This window comes from Lactuca virosa, chromosome 1, assembly GCF_052849685.1.
Source record: "Lactuca virosa cultivar CGN04683 chromosome 1, Lactuca_virosa_CGN04683_v6, whole genome shotgun sequence".
NCBI classification, from domain to species: domain Eukaryota; kingdom Viridiplantae; phylum Streptophyta; class Magnoliopsida; order Asterales; family Asteraceae; genus Lactuca; species Lactuca virosa.
This window is the reverse complement of record NC_136426.1, coordinates 188,552,077-188,568,724: the sequence shown is the minus strand read 5'-3', so window position 1 is coordinate 188,568,724 and position 16,648 is coordinate 188,552,077. Positions and strand designations below refer to the sequence as shown.

General features: G+C 36.6%; 1 pseudogene; it reads right to left on the bottom strand.

The window, feature by feature from the left end:
* Positions 1–2,667: 2,667 nt before the first annotated feature.
* On the bottom strand, positions 2,668–4,580 carry LOC145125505 (pre-mRNA-splicing factor SLU7-A-like; annotated as a pseudogene).
* Between the last annotated feature and the right edge of the window lie 12,068 nt (positions 4,581–16,648).

Genomic DNA, 16,648 nt, shown 5'->3' with positions numbered 1-16,648 from the left:
TTTTTTAAAATTGGAGATTGAAACGTCTATTTTTTCGTATGCATTTCCTAGAAATTTGTGACGAATAATGTATTTCCTAGGAAATCCATCGGAAGTTCTCACATTTTTCCTAGCGATTTCCTATGAACAAAATGAATTTTCAAATTTTAAAAGTTGAAACATATATTTTTTCGTTCAATATTTTGTACAACTTCATTATATATGAATTGTTTTTAATTTACCAAGTTATGCATGATATATACATACATAAATATGCACACCACCATAACACATTACTCAAAACATTTGTTTATCATTATATATTCTATGTAGTGTATGTGTACATATGTATATGGATAATACATATTTTGATAAGATAAAAGTATTTCATGTATAACAAAGTTGCACAAAGTATGGAATGAATAAAAAATAATAAGAATGAAAAAATGAGTTTGATTCCTAGGAAATCCCTTAGAACTTCCTATGTATTTCCCACAAATTTGTGACGATTAATGTATTTCCTCGGAAATCCATCAGAAGTTTCCACATATTTCCTAAGGATTTTCTAGGAACAGAATCCATTTTCTAATATTAAAATATGAAACATTAATTTTTTCGTTAAATATATTGTACAACTTCATTATACATGAATTGTTTTTTGTTTACCAAGTTATGCATGATATATACATACGTAAGTGTGCACACAACCATAACACATCACTCAAAACATTTGTTTATCACTATACATTCTATATAGTGCATGTGTATATACGTATGTGCATAATACAAATTTTGGTAAGATAAAAGTATTTCATGTATAATAAAGTTGCACAAAGTATGGAACGTATAAAAAGTAACGTTTGAACCTATAGGAATGTAAAAATGAGTTTGATTCCTAGGAAATCCCTTGGAACTTCCTATGCATTTACTATAAATTTGTGACGATTATTGTCTTTCCTCGGAAATCCATAGGAAGTTCCCACATATTTCCTAAGGATTTCCTAGGAACATAATCCATTTTCTAATATTAAAATATGAAACATTTATTTTTTTGTTCAATATTTTGGTACAACTTCATTATACATGAAATGTGTGTAGTTACCAAGTTATTCATGATATATGCATGCGTAAGTGTGCACACCACCATAACACATTACTCAAAACATTTCTTTATCATTATACATTCTATATAGTGCATGTGTATATATGTATGTGCATAATAAATATTTTGGTAAGATAAAAGTATTTCATGTATAACAAAGTTGCACAAAGTATGGAACGAATAAAAAATAACGTTTGAACCTATAAGAATGTAAAAATGAGTTTGATTCCTAGGAAATCCCTTGGAACTTCCTATGCATTTCCTATAAATTTGTGAAGATTATTGTATTTCCTCGGAAATCCATAGGAAGTTCCCACATATTTCCTAAGGATTTCTTAGGAACATAATCCATTTTCTAATATTAAAATATGAAACATTTATTTTTTCCTTCAATATTTTGTACAACTTCATTATACATGAATTGATTTAGTTTACCAAGTTATGCATGATATATACATACGTAACTGTACACACCACCATAACACATTACTCAAAACATTTTTTATCATTATACATTCTATATAGTGCATGTGTATATATGTATGTCCGTAATACATATTTTGGTAAGATAAAAGTATTTCATGTATAACCGTAACTTTTTTTAGTTTTTCGACCGGAGCTATACTCAACGCCTTTTAGTTAAACCTCTTCTTCCCCAAATCGTCTTTTGAAGGTAAAACCATAACTTTCTTTATTTTTTCGAAACCTTTAAATTTAAGTGGTTATACTTGAAAATTAGATTTAGGTTTGTGTTATTATGTGTTTAAGTGTTAGTTCTTAGATTTTAGGTTGAATTTTGCCCTGGATGGTGTGATTTCTTCGACTACAGTTGAAGCATATTAACCATATGTATCAGAAACGAAAGTGTAGTTGCAACACAAGATAAACACTTAAAATGTTAACAATTGCTTTATAAAAATGATAAAAGTAATTTATTATTGTTGACTACAATTGAAACAACTTGACCATATGTATCAGAAAACAAAACTATAGTTTCAACATTTCTTTTACTTTGATATCCATGTACAATTGTCCTTTCTAAAATTTGTCTTAATTAAAAGAGGCGAGGACTCATCCACAAAGAATAAGTCCATGTCCATCCTTTAACAAAGAAAGGTTTTGTTATAGTTATTAATTAATATAATATATTATATAAAGCAAATGGATGGTAGTGGCGGTCATTTGATCCCATCCATACGGTTGAGGTTTGTTAGTAAAATTGAGTTACTTTTAAATTAAAAGGGCTAAAAGGGTAATTCCATTTTAGGATGATCGTGTTCTCTTCTCTTTTATTTAGAAAAACTCATTAAAATTCCTTCTAAATTCATCAAAAATCCTCTAAAATTTTTCTACCCACTTTCCAGATTTGGTTTTGTAACATCTGTTTTTGTTTTTTGATTTGGTTCTGTTTCTGTTTGTTTGGTTTGGACAAATTTCCAGATTTGTTGTCCTGTGTAATCTGTCATAACTGTCATGTTTTAAGTTTTTTGTTGTTTAATTATTTAATTGATGCATTAGAGTTCATCTTTCTAGACCTGTAGTGACAAAAAACTGACATATATACCCTTGAGAACATGTAATTCTACTCAATTTTCTGTTTTTGGTTGTTGCTTGGTGTGCCAAAATCCCAAATCATCACCAAGGGCAAAATCGTCAAATTCATAAACAAAACAATTTTGCATCAGACCTGTACATACCAATAACCCATAAAAAAAACAATTATTTATTCTAATGTAATGGCAGCTGCGTTCGAACTCTAACCCATAAAAAAACATATACGCCATTCAATCACTACTAGAAACATTACCCTTCTCAAATGCTTCCCATGCATGAATGTTCAGTTGCTTGAACTCCAATGCTTGTCCACTTACTCTATTCTGGTTATCCCCCTGCAATTCAACAACATATAATAATATTAATTTTTGAGAAAATATTTATAAAAAATAAATAAATAAATAAAGATAAATCAATAAAGGTTATTACTCACAACATAGAACTTCTCATTTGGATCCATATCTGGAAGCGGATCCTCACGCATGGATCGAGTTTTCGGATCATAATGTGCAGAGTTTACATCAAGATTCAGAAGGTATTTTGCTGTATCTTCTCGAATTCGCAGATTCCTGAACATAGGGGTAAAAAAGGAATTACAAATGTAAAATCTTGGATGACAAAAAGTTTCTAAATTTTTTTATTGACTCACCTAACAGTACCCGTGCTACCACCACCTGTAGTCCTGACACGTTTTTCCACTTTGCAAAATCCATCTGCTTACTCTCATCAACTTTGGCTTCATCAACTTTTAATGCATCTTCATTATCTTCATCATCACTAACAGCTTCTTCCACATTTTGAGTGTTACCCTTTTCCTCTAACTTCTTAAGTTGTTGATCTTTCAAGAATTTCTTTCTAGCTTCATCACGAGCTTCATATCGTTCAATCACATGAGCATAAGATGCTGCATCATACCCATTCCACCTGTCTCTTTTCCATCATAATCAAGCTCAAAAGTCACTATTTTAGCTTACGTGGCTTCTCCATGCATGTCTTGGTTGTGTGTCTCATAGCTCCACAGCTTAAAACAATTAATAAATTTAGCAATCAAGTTATAAAAACTAGAAAAGTAAAATAAAATTTGCTTACTTTTCGCATGCACCCTTTCTGTACTTATCAGCTTGGTATATTTTTGCTCCTCTGTGATACCATGACTTTGTGTAATTGGGATCTGACTTCCATTTCTTTTGATGTTTTAAACTCTTCAGGACACAAAAAAGATGGTTTTACTTTTAGTTATATGGTGACCTGATTCATGAGAATGCAAGAAAAAGAAAATGGAAAAAGGCGTACAGGTCTCTCTGCATTGACATATACTGAGGAATATGTGGATTAATTTCTTTTCCATCTTCATCAACTTCTGCAGGAGTTTTTCGGGCTTCTTCAAGTTCCATCTGTTTCCTGTGGTCCTCCCTGGATTTGAAAGCCACTGCAATCAAAATGAAGATGGTGTGATTGGTGAGAAACTTATTTTCAAGTTAAAACTTATTTTCAAGTTAAAACAGACTCTTAATTTAGATTACATAATGGTAACTATTTTAGGAGTTTTACATGATGAAGTTCTGATTTTCTTGTGAACCAGTGAACATTAATCGTGTTCCCACTTCTATCCGAAGTGAATCCTACATGTAGCCGTTGTAACAGGGGCAATTTAGTCTTTTAACTTATTAGATAATAAAGTGAAATTGATTACTATCACATACCTGATGAATATCTCCCATGAAATGAGAAAGAAAGAGCAGCGCTTCTGTGAGATTATCTGCAAATATATAATAATGTTTTTCATCTTCAAAGTTGAAAAAATCTAGAAGCAAAGAATCAGATGAAGAAATTTGTGAAATTAATTACACTGAGATGTTTGTTTGCCATAGTCGAGTAGCTGAGTGGTGTAATTGTTAATTGCTCCGGCAACACATCTTCTGGCCACTCCATATATTCTTGTCATTTTGACATTATGCCCCTTGTCACATGCCTACACCCGGTACCAAATTCATATCATACAAATTCATCCTGTGAGATTATTAAATTGTAATAGGAAAAACAAAATGTACGTCAGCAACAAGAAAACCATAGGAAAACCAAAATTAAGGAGTTATGGAACGCAGAGCTGTTGAGTATGAATCCACAGAAATGTTGAGTGTGAATCCACAGAAAAGCTGGTCAAAAATGGCAGGAACAATGTGAAGTTGTGAAACCACAATTGTTGAATGAAGACCCAGTTGTGTTTTTTGACTACTTCTGATTTCCATCTCTATATAAGAGATTATTCTGTATTTGTAAAACTTGTATCTAGTGTAACACAGAAAGAGTGCAGATTAGCACCAAGAAATGTAAATTCCTAGTTACCGGTGGACGTAGGTCAGAGAAGGACCGAACCACGTTAAATCCCTCGTGTTCATCCTTGTGTTCTTGTTTTTCGTGAGCTGTGTGTGTGTTTAGAGTCGTGTGTTAAGTGTCTCGATCCTAACAAGTGGTATTAGAGCAAGGTTGTAGCTCCAGAAGGTGATTTTAAGTTTTTGGTCGAAATTTTTTTTCGTCAAAAACGATTTTGGTGTATACCGTTGGAAAGGTCTCGTTCCGAAGATTCCGAAAATATTTTTTTCTGAATTTTTTGACCACTGGAAGACGTCCAAATCGCCGGTCAAAGGTTTGCCGGAATAGTGACCGGAAAAACCAGTTCCGCCGGAGAAGACGACACTGTAGCACCAGACACTGTAGCAGTCCGCCGGAGAAGACGACACTGTAGCAGGACTGTAGCACGACGGCAGCAGTGATGTCAGCAGACACTGTAGCAGACACTGTAGCAACACTGTAGCAGATTTGAAAAATTGCAGTTTAGCCCCTGAACTTTCAGAAAATTGCAGTTTAGCCCCTGCACTTTCAGAAAATTGCAGTTTAGCCCCTAATCTTTCAGAAAATGGCAGAAAGCAGTAAGCTTCAGATTGAGAAGTTTGATGGGAAAGATTTTGGTTGGTGGAAGATGCAAATTGAAGATTTGCTCGTGCAGAAAGACTTGGACGCAGTTTTACGTGAAAAACTGGAGGCGATCACACAAGCAAACTGGGAGACTTTGGATAAGAAGGCCAAGGCATTTATTAGACTGACTTTGTCAAAGGATGTTGCCTTCAACATTTTGAAGGAGACCTCGGCAAAGGGAATCATGGAGGCATTGTCTAATATGTACGAGAAGCCGTCGGCAGCAAATAAAGTCTTCCTGATTCGGGAACTAGTCAACACGAGGATGAGGGAAGGAAGTTCAGTTACAGTACACATCAACAATTTGAACTCGATTTTATCCAGACATGGGTCAGTGGGAATAAAATTTGAGGACGAAGTTCAAGCTTTACTACTGTTATCATCATTACCTGACAGTTGGTCCGGAACAGTTACAGCCGTTACTAGTTCCGCAGGATCGAAAGAGCTCACTTTTGAGGGAATTCGGGATTTAATTCTAGGCGAAGACGTCAGACGAAGAAATTCCGGGGAATCATCAAGTGAACAATTGAATGCGGTCAGAGGTAGTGGGAGCGGGAACAGGAGAAGGAGTCAGTCGAGGACTCGAAATGATGTGACTTGTTGGAACTGTAAAGAGGTTGGACATTTCAGGAATCAATGTCCAAAAGACAAGAAAGAAGTTAACGTTGCAGTAGACCATTCAGATGATGATGTTTTGATCTGTAGTGTGGAGAGCAATGTGGATTCCTGGGTTATGGATTCGGGTGCTTCATTTCACGCTACCCACAGCCGTGAAGCACTGCGGAATCTGAAAGAAGGGGATTTGGGTAAGGTAAGACTGGCGAACGATGAGGTTCTTGATGTGACGAGCATAGGTGACTTAGATTTGAAGACTCCAGTTGGTCCATGGACTTTGAAGGATGTCCGGGTAATTCCAAGTCTGAAGAAACAGTTGATTTCTGTTGGGCAGTTGGATGAACAGGGACACGAGGTTAAGTTCAGGAATGGGCAGTGGAAGGTTGTCAAAGGAAATCTTGTAATAGCTCGTGGACATAAGAGGGGTTCATTATATATGGTCAGATTACCATCTGAGGGAGTAACCGTCCCAGTTCAGAAGAAAAACAAAATCCGGTTCATAGAGTCTCGTGGACAGAAGAAGGTTTGCTTTGTAGATGGCAAACCCAGAGTCACAGGTCAGATTCAGGTTGAACGTGTTTGGAACGGTTCAGAAAAACCAGTCAAGGGCATTCATAGCAGTGGGAGCAAGGGTTGTGCTTCAGCTAGAATACCCAGAACACAGTGGGTTAAGAGAACCAGTATTCCATCTGTAAAAGTCTCTCCATATTATCTGCTTCACATGGAGAGTGTCGTTTGTTCTCAGGATGTTCCAGGATCGGGCAGTTCATTTCAGTGGGAGCCGATGGAGACAGAGAACAGGTCAGTGGCAGACTTAGCCATGACTGATGTGTTGGAGCTAACGAAAGCTTCAACTGGCCTTCAGGTTAATTGAAGAGAAGGCCAGGGTAACTAGGAAGGAGTTAAGATCAAATACAGATGCACAGTTGAAGCACAGGTGAAGATTGTTCCGTGGCTTCAAGTGGGAGATTGTTGAGTATGAATCCACAGAAATGTTGAGTGTGAATCCACAGAAATGTTGAGTGTGAATCCACAGAAAAGCTGGTCAAAAATGGCAGGAACAATGTGAAGTTGTGAAACCACAATTGTTGAATGAAGACCCAGTTGTGTTTTTTGACTACTTTTGATTTCCATCTCTATATAAGAGATTATTCTGTATTTGTAAAACTTGTATCTAGTGTAACACAGAAAGAGTGCAGATTAGCACCAAGAAATGTAAATTCCTAGTTACTGGTGGACGTAGGTCAGAGAAGGACCGAACCACGTTAAATCCCTCGTGTTCATCCTTGTGTTCTTGTTTTTCGTGAGCTCTGTGTGTGTTTAGAGTCGTGTGTTAAGTGTCTCGATCCTAACAAGTGGTATCAGAGCAAGGTTGTAGCTCCAGAAGGTGATTTTAAGTTTTTGGTCGAAATTGTTTTTCGTCAAAAACGATTTTGGTGTATACCGTTGGAAAGGTCTCGTTCCGAAGATTCCGAAAATATTTTTTTCTGAATTTTTTGACCACTGGAAGACGTCCAAATCGCCGGTCAAAGGTTTGCCGGAATAGTGACCGGAAAAACCAATTCCGCCGGAGAAGACGACACTGTAGCACCAGACACTGTAGCAGTCCGCCGGAGAAGACGACACTGTAGCAGGACTGTAGCACGACGGCAGCAGTGATGTCAGCAGACACTGTAGCAGACACTGTAGCAACACTGTAGCAGATTTGAAAAATTGCAGTTTAGCCCCTGAACTTTCAGAAAATTGCAGTTTAGCCCCTGCACTTTCAGAAAATTACAGTTTAGCCCCTAATCTTTCAGAAAATGGCAGAAAGCAGTAAGCTTCAGATTGAGAAGTTTGATGGGAAAGATTTTGGTTGGTGGAAGATGCAAATTGAAGATTTGCTCGTGCAGAAAGACTTGGACGCAGTTTTACGTGAAAAACTGGAGGCGATCACACAAGCAAACTGGGAGACTTTGGATAAGAAGGCCAAGGCATTTATTAGACTGACTTTGTCAAAGGATGTTGCCTTCAACATTTTGAAGGAGACCTCGGCAAAGGGAATCATGGAGGCATTGTCTAATATGTACGAGAAGCCGTCGGCAGCAAATAAAGTCTTCCTGATTCGGGAACTAGTCAACACGAGGATGAGGGAAGGAAGTTCAGTTACAGTACACATCAACAATTTGAACTCGATTTTATCCAGACATGGGTCAGTGGGAATAAAATTTGAGGACGAAGTTCAAGCTTTACTACTGTTATCATCATTACCTGACAGTTGGTCCGGAACAGTTACAGCCGTTACTAGTTCCGCAGGATCGAAAGAGCTCACTTTTGAGGGAATTCGGGATTTAATTCTAGGCGAAGACGTCAGACGAAGAAATTCCGGGGAATCATCAAGTGAACAATTGAATGCGGTCAGAGGTAGTGGGAGCGGGAACAGGAGAAGGAGTCAGTCGAGGACTCGAAATGATGTGACTTGTTGGAACTGTAAAGAGGTTGGACATTTCAGGAATCAATGTCCAAAAGACAAGAAAGAAGTTAACGTTGCAGTAGACCATTCAGATGATGATGTTTTGATCTGTAGTGTGGAGAGCAATGTGGATTCCTGGGTTATGGATTCGGGTGCTTCATTTCACGCTACCCACAGCCGTGAAGCACTGCGGAATCTGAAAGAAGGGGATTTGGGTAAGGTAAGACTGGCGAACGATGAGGTTCTTGATGTGACGAGCATAGGTGACTTAGATTTGAAGACTCCAGTTGGTCCATGGACTTTGAAGGATGTCTGGGTAATTCCAAGTCTGAAGAAACAGTTGATTTCTGTTGGGCAGTTGGATGAACAGGGACACGAGGTTAAGTTCAGGAATGGGCAGTGGAAGGTTGTCAAAGGAAATCTTGTAATAGCTCGTGGACATAAGAGGGGTTCATTATATATGGTCAGATTACCATCTGAGGGAGTAACCGTCCCAGTTCAGAAGAAAAACAAAATCCGGTTCATAGAGTCTCGTGGACAGAAGAAGGTTTGCTTTGTAGATGGCAAACCCAGAGTCACAGGTCAGATTCAGGTTGAACGTGTTTGGAACGGTTCAGAAAAACCAGTCAAGGGCATTCATAGCAGTGGGAGCAAGGGTTGTGCTTCAGCTAGAATACCCAGAACACAGTGGGTTAAGAGAACCAGTATTCCATCTGTAAAAGTCTCTCCATATTATCTGCTTCACATGGAGAGTGTCGTTTGTTCTCAGGATGTTCCAGGATCGGGCAGTTCATTTCAGTGGGAGCCGATGGAGACAGAGAACAGGTCAGTGGCAGACTTAGCCATGACTGATGTGTTGGAGCTAACGAAAGCTTCAACTGGCCTTCAGGTTAATTGAAGAGAAGGCCAGGGTAACTAGGAAGGAGTTAAGATCAAATACATATGCACAGTTGAAGCACAGGTGAAGATTGTTCCGTGGCTTCAAGTGGGAGATTGTTGAGTATGAATCCACAGAAATGTTGAGTGTGAATCCACAGAAATGTTGAGTGTGAATCCACAGAAAAGCTGGTCAAAAATGGCAGGAACAATGTGAAGTTGTGAAACCACAATTGTTGAATGAAGACCCAGTTGTGTTTTTTGACTACTTTTGATTTCCATCTCTATATAAGAGATTATTCTGTATTTGTAAAACTTGTATCTAGTGTAACACAGAAAGAGTGCAGATTAGCACCAAGAAATGTAAATTCCTAGTTACCGGTGGACGTAGGTCAGAGAAGGACCGAACCACGTTAAATCCCTCGTGTTCATCCTTGTGTTCTTGTTTTTCGTGAGCTCTGTGTGTGTTTAGAGTCGTGTGTTAAGTGTCTCGATCCTAACAAGAGCTTAGAAAAACGAGTTATGATTTGATCTAAAATGAAAGAGAAGAAAGAGAGCTACATGAAAATAGAACTTATAGACAACCAGAAGCCAGACTAGGAAGGTGATGAAGGCTAGAGTTTACGATAAATGATGAACCAATAGACCAATTGTTGTTGCAGGGAAACGGCGAGTCAACGAGGAAAGCATATGGACCGAGAGGAAAGCAAGCGATGATGTGATTTATGAGGTTTTCCTATACTTTTCAAGTATACTTCAAAGAGAGAAGACGCAGGTGGACGGTGGTGGAGGTGATTTTCCGAGCGGAGGAGGAATTTGAGCGACAGAGGTCGATTACTCGCTTAGGGCTTTTGGAGAAAATTGTTTAGAGTTTGGGAATGAAAATAAAACGAGGGAAAGCAAAAAGAAAGAAAAGCGGGGAATGAAAAAAAAAGGAGTCCATTTCTGTAAGCGATTGGCGAGGGATGGGAAAAAAAGGCGTGTGATTTTTATTAGTCCGTCGTTGTTCCCTCACTAAAATGTTTTAATTTGCGACGGATCAGCGAGGGAGCGATTTTGTCGATAAATTCTTGCAATTCAGTTGTTGATCCCTCGGTAATACCTCTCTAAAAGTCTATAACTATTTTGCTCGAAATATTTGTGCGTTCCGTCGCTGATCCCTCGGTAATCCATCACTAATTAGCTACGGATAGAATCCGTAGCTAATTCCGTCGCTGAAGGTTATGTTTCTAGTAGTGAATACAAAGTTTTATATAAAAATAAAAAAATTTAAGCTTGCACAAGTTAAATGACAACTGCGTTTGGTGCTAGTGTGCGTGCAAAAAAAAGTGTTAGCTACATCTAATTTTCCTGGAATCTCAATTCAATAATGCAAAAAAAAAAGAAAAAAAGTTAAATGGAAGCTTTGTTTAAAGGCTGCCACGTTTGGTGCTGGTGTGTGTGCAATCAAATGGAACATTGTTTGTTGTTTTCCAGTTTAAATTATGTGAGATTTATCATATTGGTATGTTCACTTTAAATTATATAATATTTATCATATTAATATCTAAACGTTCTTGTTCAATCAAATGCACGATACACACATTATGTCAGGTAGTCGTGGAAGGCAACCTCGATCACATGACTCTGCTGCTCGTGGTCGTGACAATACTAGTAATCGACGGCATGACTCTGCTTGTGGTGGTGATAGTACTGGTGGTTGACCGCACGACTCTGCCTGTGGCCGTGACAGTACTGGTAGCCGGCCTCAAGACTCCAGTCCTAATTAGCAACAGTGACAGGGATGTACACGGCTTACACCGTTGAGTGTTCGTGATGCCGAGAACTTAGGCCGTGGATACGCTGGCAGTACTAGCGATGTTGTTATATATAATCAAATGGGTGATACACAAAGGATAGTTTAACGTCTTCGTGTACACGAGGCCCACAATTTTGGCATCGACCCTGACAATGATTCTAAAGAAGAAGAAGAAAAAGATGATGATACGCAGCGCGGCTCGAATGTCGTAGATACTCCTCATAGATATGGCGATAACATGCCATATCTTGAGAAGTTCGGGAAAAAGTATGTCATTTTAACAGTTAAATTTATGTTGTGGACTCATATTATAAAAATACTTATTTGGTTATATTTCACTGTTGTAGCTTTAGTTTCTTTTTTTTAATAGAAATAATATCGGTGGGATTCGCTAAATGAAGGCATGATCGAAAGTGGATTTAGAAGTGTGGTGCAAGTTCGTTATTCAGACATAATGAGTGAATATCGACATGAATCTACAAATAGAGCTCGAGCGGCAGGTCACAACATCCCGAACACATATAATGTCATTGCAATCATGCGTGATTTTAAGCCTATTAATTTCAATGAGGACGTATGGAAGGATTTGTGTAATATTATTGTTTTTTATTATTTTTTTCTTTTATATATTATCCTACATATTCTTTTTATAGTATTGGACACAGATACTCGGAGAAAGAGGTCGGCGGCCGGGAGGGTCAACCGTATGAGCGGTGACAACACCGGTACATTTTAGAGACATACAAGGGATCCAGGGGTTACTATAGTATCGACTGGAATTGGTAATTATGCGAATCAATATTCATATAATTTAGTAATTGGTTTTACTTAATCACAGATTATACTAATTATACTATGTGTTTTATGTAGCAAAAGGAATTGAAGTGTATCCCTACATTTCTGGAACTTGTTCTTATTACCCACCTTACTGCAGAGGCCAAGAAAAAATTCAAGGCTAAAGATTATAATATAATTCAAAAGTTGGAGTTTTGTACACCTACTGCCGGAGCAATATGTGTAATTTATGTTTTCCTTTTTAGATAAATAGTGCCTCAACTTCAAGTGGTACAATAATAACAGTCGTTTTGTTTTGATAAATTGTAGGAGAGATACAATGGGGATGATCTAACTCAACATCAGACTTGTGGGTGCAAGCACAAGAAGGGATAGGAAAATGCAGACGTATTTACGGGGTAGGATGTTCAAATCTACACTTCGTTGTCACGGGCACATCATCCAACGGGAACAAACCGACCTCTTCTGACTACAGTCACAACAACGGGTATTTGTCATTGACATATAAATAAAAAATGTAAAGTAGATAAAGTATGATGTTATTATAGATAAAAAATCAAGTTTATTGCTATTATGGATAAAATAAAGTTGTTGCTATTATTTAAAAAACATAGAAGTATACGGTCTTTGGTAATAAATAACAATTAAAGTACGTTGGTATTATGAAAAAAAGGTAAAATGCTATAATGGATAGAAAATAAAAGTATGGTGCTATTATATATAAAAAATGATAATGTTTTGCTATTGTAAATAAGAAAATTTAAGTTCATTCCATTTATTAGTGAAATGTATGTTGCTATAACAGATAAAAATGTTAATATATACTTTGTTTTTACTAATTTTTTTCATATTACTAACATATGTATGTTTCTTTTAACATTTTTTAGGTCCTGGAATTGGAACAAGCTCATGCCGAATTGGCCCGACAAAATGGTGAAATGGCCGAAAGACTAGCACAAATGGAAAAACAAATGGCGGAAATGCTCGAGTTCATGAGACGATATGACGTTAGATGTTGTGAACGTTTGTACGTTTTTAAGACTTCTATATTATGTTTTTGGTTTACACGATTGTTGAAACTTTTGTTCTAAAGTGTAAACGTTTGTATAACTTTTCTATATATGAAATGAACTTAATTTTTTTGTATTAGCTTTTTTTTTCTGCATTTTAGGCTGATTTTTTTTGTTTCTATTTTTTTTTCTTGTGTTTTTCTAGTTTTTTTTAATAGCTGCCGTGTTTCTCTGAAATTCCTAGAATTTCTGTCACGAAAAAGTGTCACGAAAAGCTATCAACAAACATGTTTCTCAGAAATAATCCTCGGAGATTTGTCGGAAATAAACTTCCTCGGAAATTCACCGGAAATAAACTTCCTCGGAAATAAAGTTTCCTCATAGATTCGTCGGAAATAAACATTCTAGGAGGTTCCTCGGAAATAAACATCCTACGAAAACCCTCGGTACTTCCAACATAACTATTTCCTAGGAAATTCGTTCGAAAGTTCCTCGGAAATCCCTTACAAAACATTTCCTAGGAGGGTTTTACCTACGCACAAGATTTTCTCGGCATTTCCTCGGAAACGCCGTTTTCCTAGGAATTTCCGAGGAAAGTGTCCCTCGGAAAAAGCGCTTTTTTAGTAGTGTAATATGCAAGTTTGGTTTCCATTGTTTGCTGATTTTTGCGGTTCCAGCGCTTGTGATTTCAAAATTACAAAAATTTCCCTTTTCATCTAGTTATGGATTTCGTCCCTCCTTTTAGCAGGTGTTAATGTACATATGTTAAAATGTTACTATTTTGCACTTTATTTTGGATTTTTATTTGTATATTTATTTTATTCAAATTATTAACCTAAAAAACCTTAACCCCTTTACCAAGCCCCATTATGTCTTTCCTATTCCATGTGTCCCCGACCCTTCTCTTTTTGGCAAGATGCAACTACCACCAATTTACTTCCCCGGCCACATAACTCGGCAAGATGCCACTACCACCAATTTCCTTCCTCGACCACATAACTCGTGGCCGACATGTTCAAACCCTAGCCATTTCTTTCATTTTTACACCCTACAAATCGTCGCCGTGTTCAAACTCTAGCCTCCATGTATTCACCGTCTCCGGCCACACTTGCTCAATCAACAACTCTGAAACCCTCATATTAGGAATGTGTTCTAACCTCCATCGTGATACATTTCTCTTATCGGAGAACCTCACAGCTATGTTACAAAGAAACTTACTGAAACTTACTCTAGTCACCACTATTACTAACTCCGACGAACCATTACTACCTGTGTTGCTATGTTTGATGCTACTTTATGTATACATGCTTTTATAGCTATAAATAAGTTTGGGTAGCCACAAAGATTTTATGGATACATGCTTGTATAGCTATAAACCAGTTTGCGGTTTCTGAACAATAATCACTAAACCATGAACTATTGTAGACAACGAGTGTAAACAACCAAAAATCCAAAACCCCGAAAAACCAATGGGCATTCTTTACATTTATGGAAATGTATATCTGCACAAATGGTTGGAAATAACATACGACTAGACTACATTTCGCTATATCAGGCTAATACTTATGTTATGTAATATAAACACAAGTATACCGCATCACATTTAGACCATATCGGGTAAAGGCTTACATCAGCCATCTCATGCCGATCCTTTACGTCAGTGCTTAAAGCAGCATACGGTAAAACTATCCCACGAGCATTATTATTCCTTTTCTCTAAAAGCAAAGATATCCATAGCATATTTTGTTGCCGATAACACATGAATAAAAGAGGGTAAATAACCTAAGTAAATGTTTATTGTATAATGATAACAACCAAACATAAACAACTTACATCACAACCTAACCACCCGTACTTAATGTCCCCATTTAAAAGCATCCAAATATTCATCACCACTCGATAGACGAGATAATGCTGAGCAAACAATATTGAAATTTTGCACTCAATATTTTCGTCCATGCAATAGTCCAAAAAGGATGGGTGTACGCAGGTACTTCCTTTATTTTACATCTATACACATGGAGACTTTAACCAAATCGAAATATGTGTCTATCATTACGTACACCTAAGTGGTAATGGTGGGTTTTGGTAATATGCCCAACAAAATCTTAACAATATTTTCATTATGTGAGGGTGCATCACTACATATACTATCTATTTGTTTGTATGGTATACATCTGAATCAGTACATAGTATGCAATGACCTTTTATCTTGTGGAATCGTCTATTGTATGTGAAACACCCCTCTTTTGGTTTTATTTTTAAAAACCATTAAAAATAAAATTTTAAACTATAAAACGTCGTTTTTTGCAAATTCAGTCCCAAAGTCTCGTTTTCATCAAAACGTCTTATGTTGAAAAATGTATGTGAGGAAGGTGACAATTACAATTGTAGGATCCCATGAAAATGACATTGAGAAGTTAAGAACAATCAACATGAATCAAATGGTAATCGTAAGAACAAAAAATGTAAATAATTATGTTAAGCTCATTTGATGTCTAGAAGGTAATATTAAGTGTACAAGTTTGGCAATGTATAAACTCGCTCTTACCAACACTCAAGATCATAGGACTATTTATAGTAGCGCCCTCAACAGACTCAAAATACATAGTGTGACTAAGGAATAAAGTTGTGACAACCGTCAAAATTCTTGTCGGTTCAAGAATTGATAAACTTAGTTGCACGTGTAGGCACGACACATACTAGACTTAGTAACTAGAAGCTAAGTTATAACCTAATAGAAACTGGGAAACAAGTAGAATTGAAGGATAGTGTACTTAGATTCCACATTGATACGTGACTTCTATAGTTACTTTAAGTGTAACAACTATTCAAATTTGGGTCATTCCTTGACTTGAACACCTTTTCATGAATCATATACACACATCATGAATTTGACCTAGTAGTAGAAATTAGGTCTGAGTCTCGTTGGAACTTAAGTCAAAGTTGAAAACTAAGACTAGTATACTTGATTCTTCAATTTTGCATGAATCTCGGAATCACTACATAGAATGCCAATAAACCAATAAAAATAAATTACAAACATTATTTCTAACTTGAATAAGAGTTAGGAAACACAAAAATAATTTGAAGTCTCAAAGATTCAATTTATTTTGATATCCATAGATGTATTAAACTCCAAAACCCTTAAAGCCATAAAACTCATATTTATAAACTTTAACCTTAAAAATCCTATAAAAATAATTAAGAACCTTATAATATTATCTATTCATAATAGTTATTATGAAATACAATCAAGGAAAATAAAAATTAAGTTATTAACATTTACCCTTGATTTATAAGTGAAAAATCAAGAGTTTTATGCATAAAACTAGGTTAACGTGCACATTTTATAAAAAGTTTGATATTTTTATAAAAGAAACAAGAGAGAGGAAGCCGCACACACCCAAGATTTCGTGCGCCCCTCTCCCAAGAAACTCCCTCTCTTCCTAACATACACATAATCATTTTTTCTTCTCTCTCACATTCCA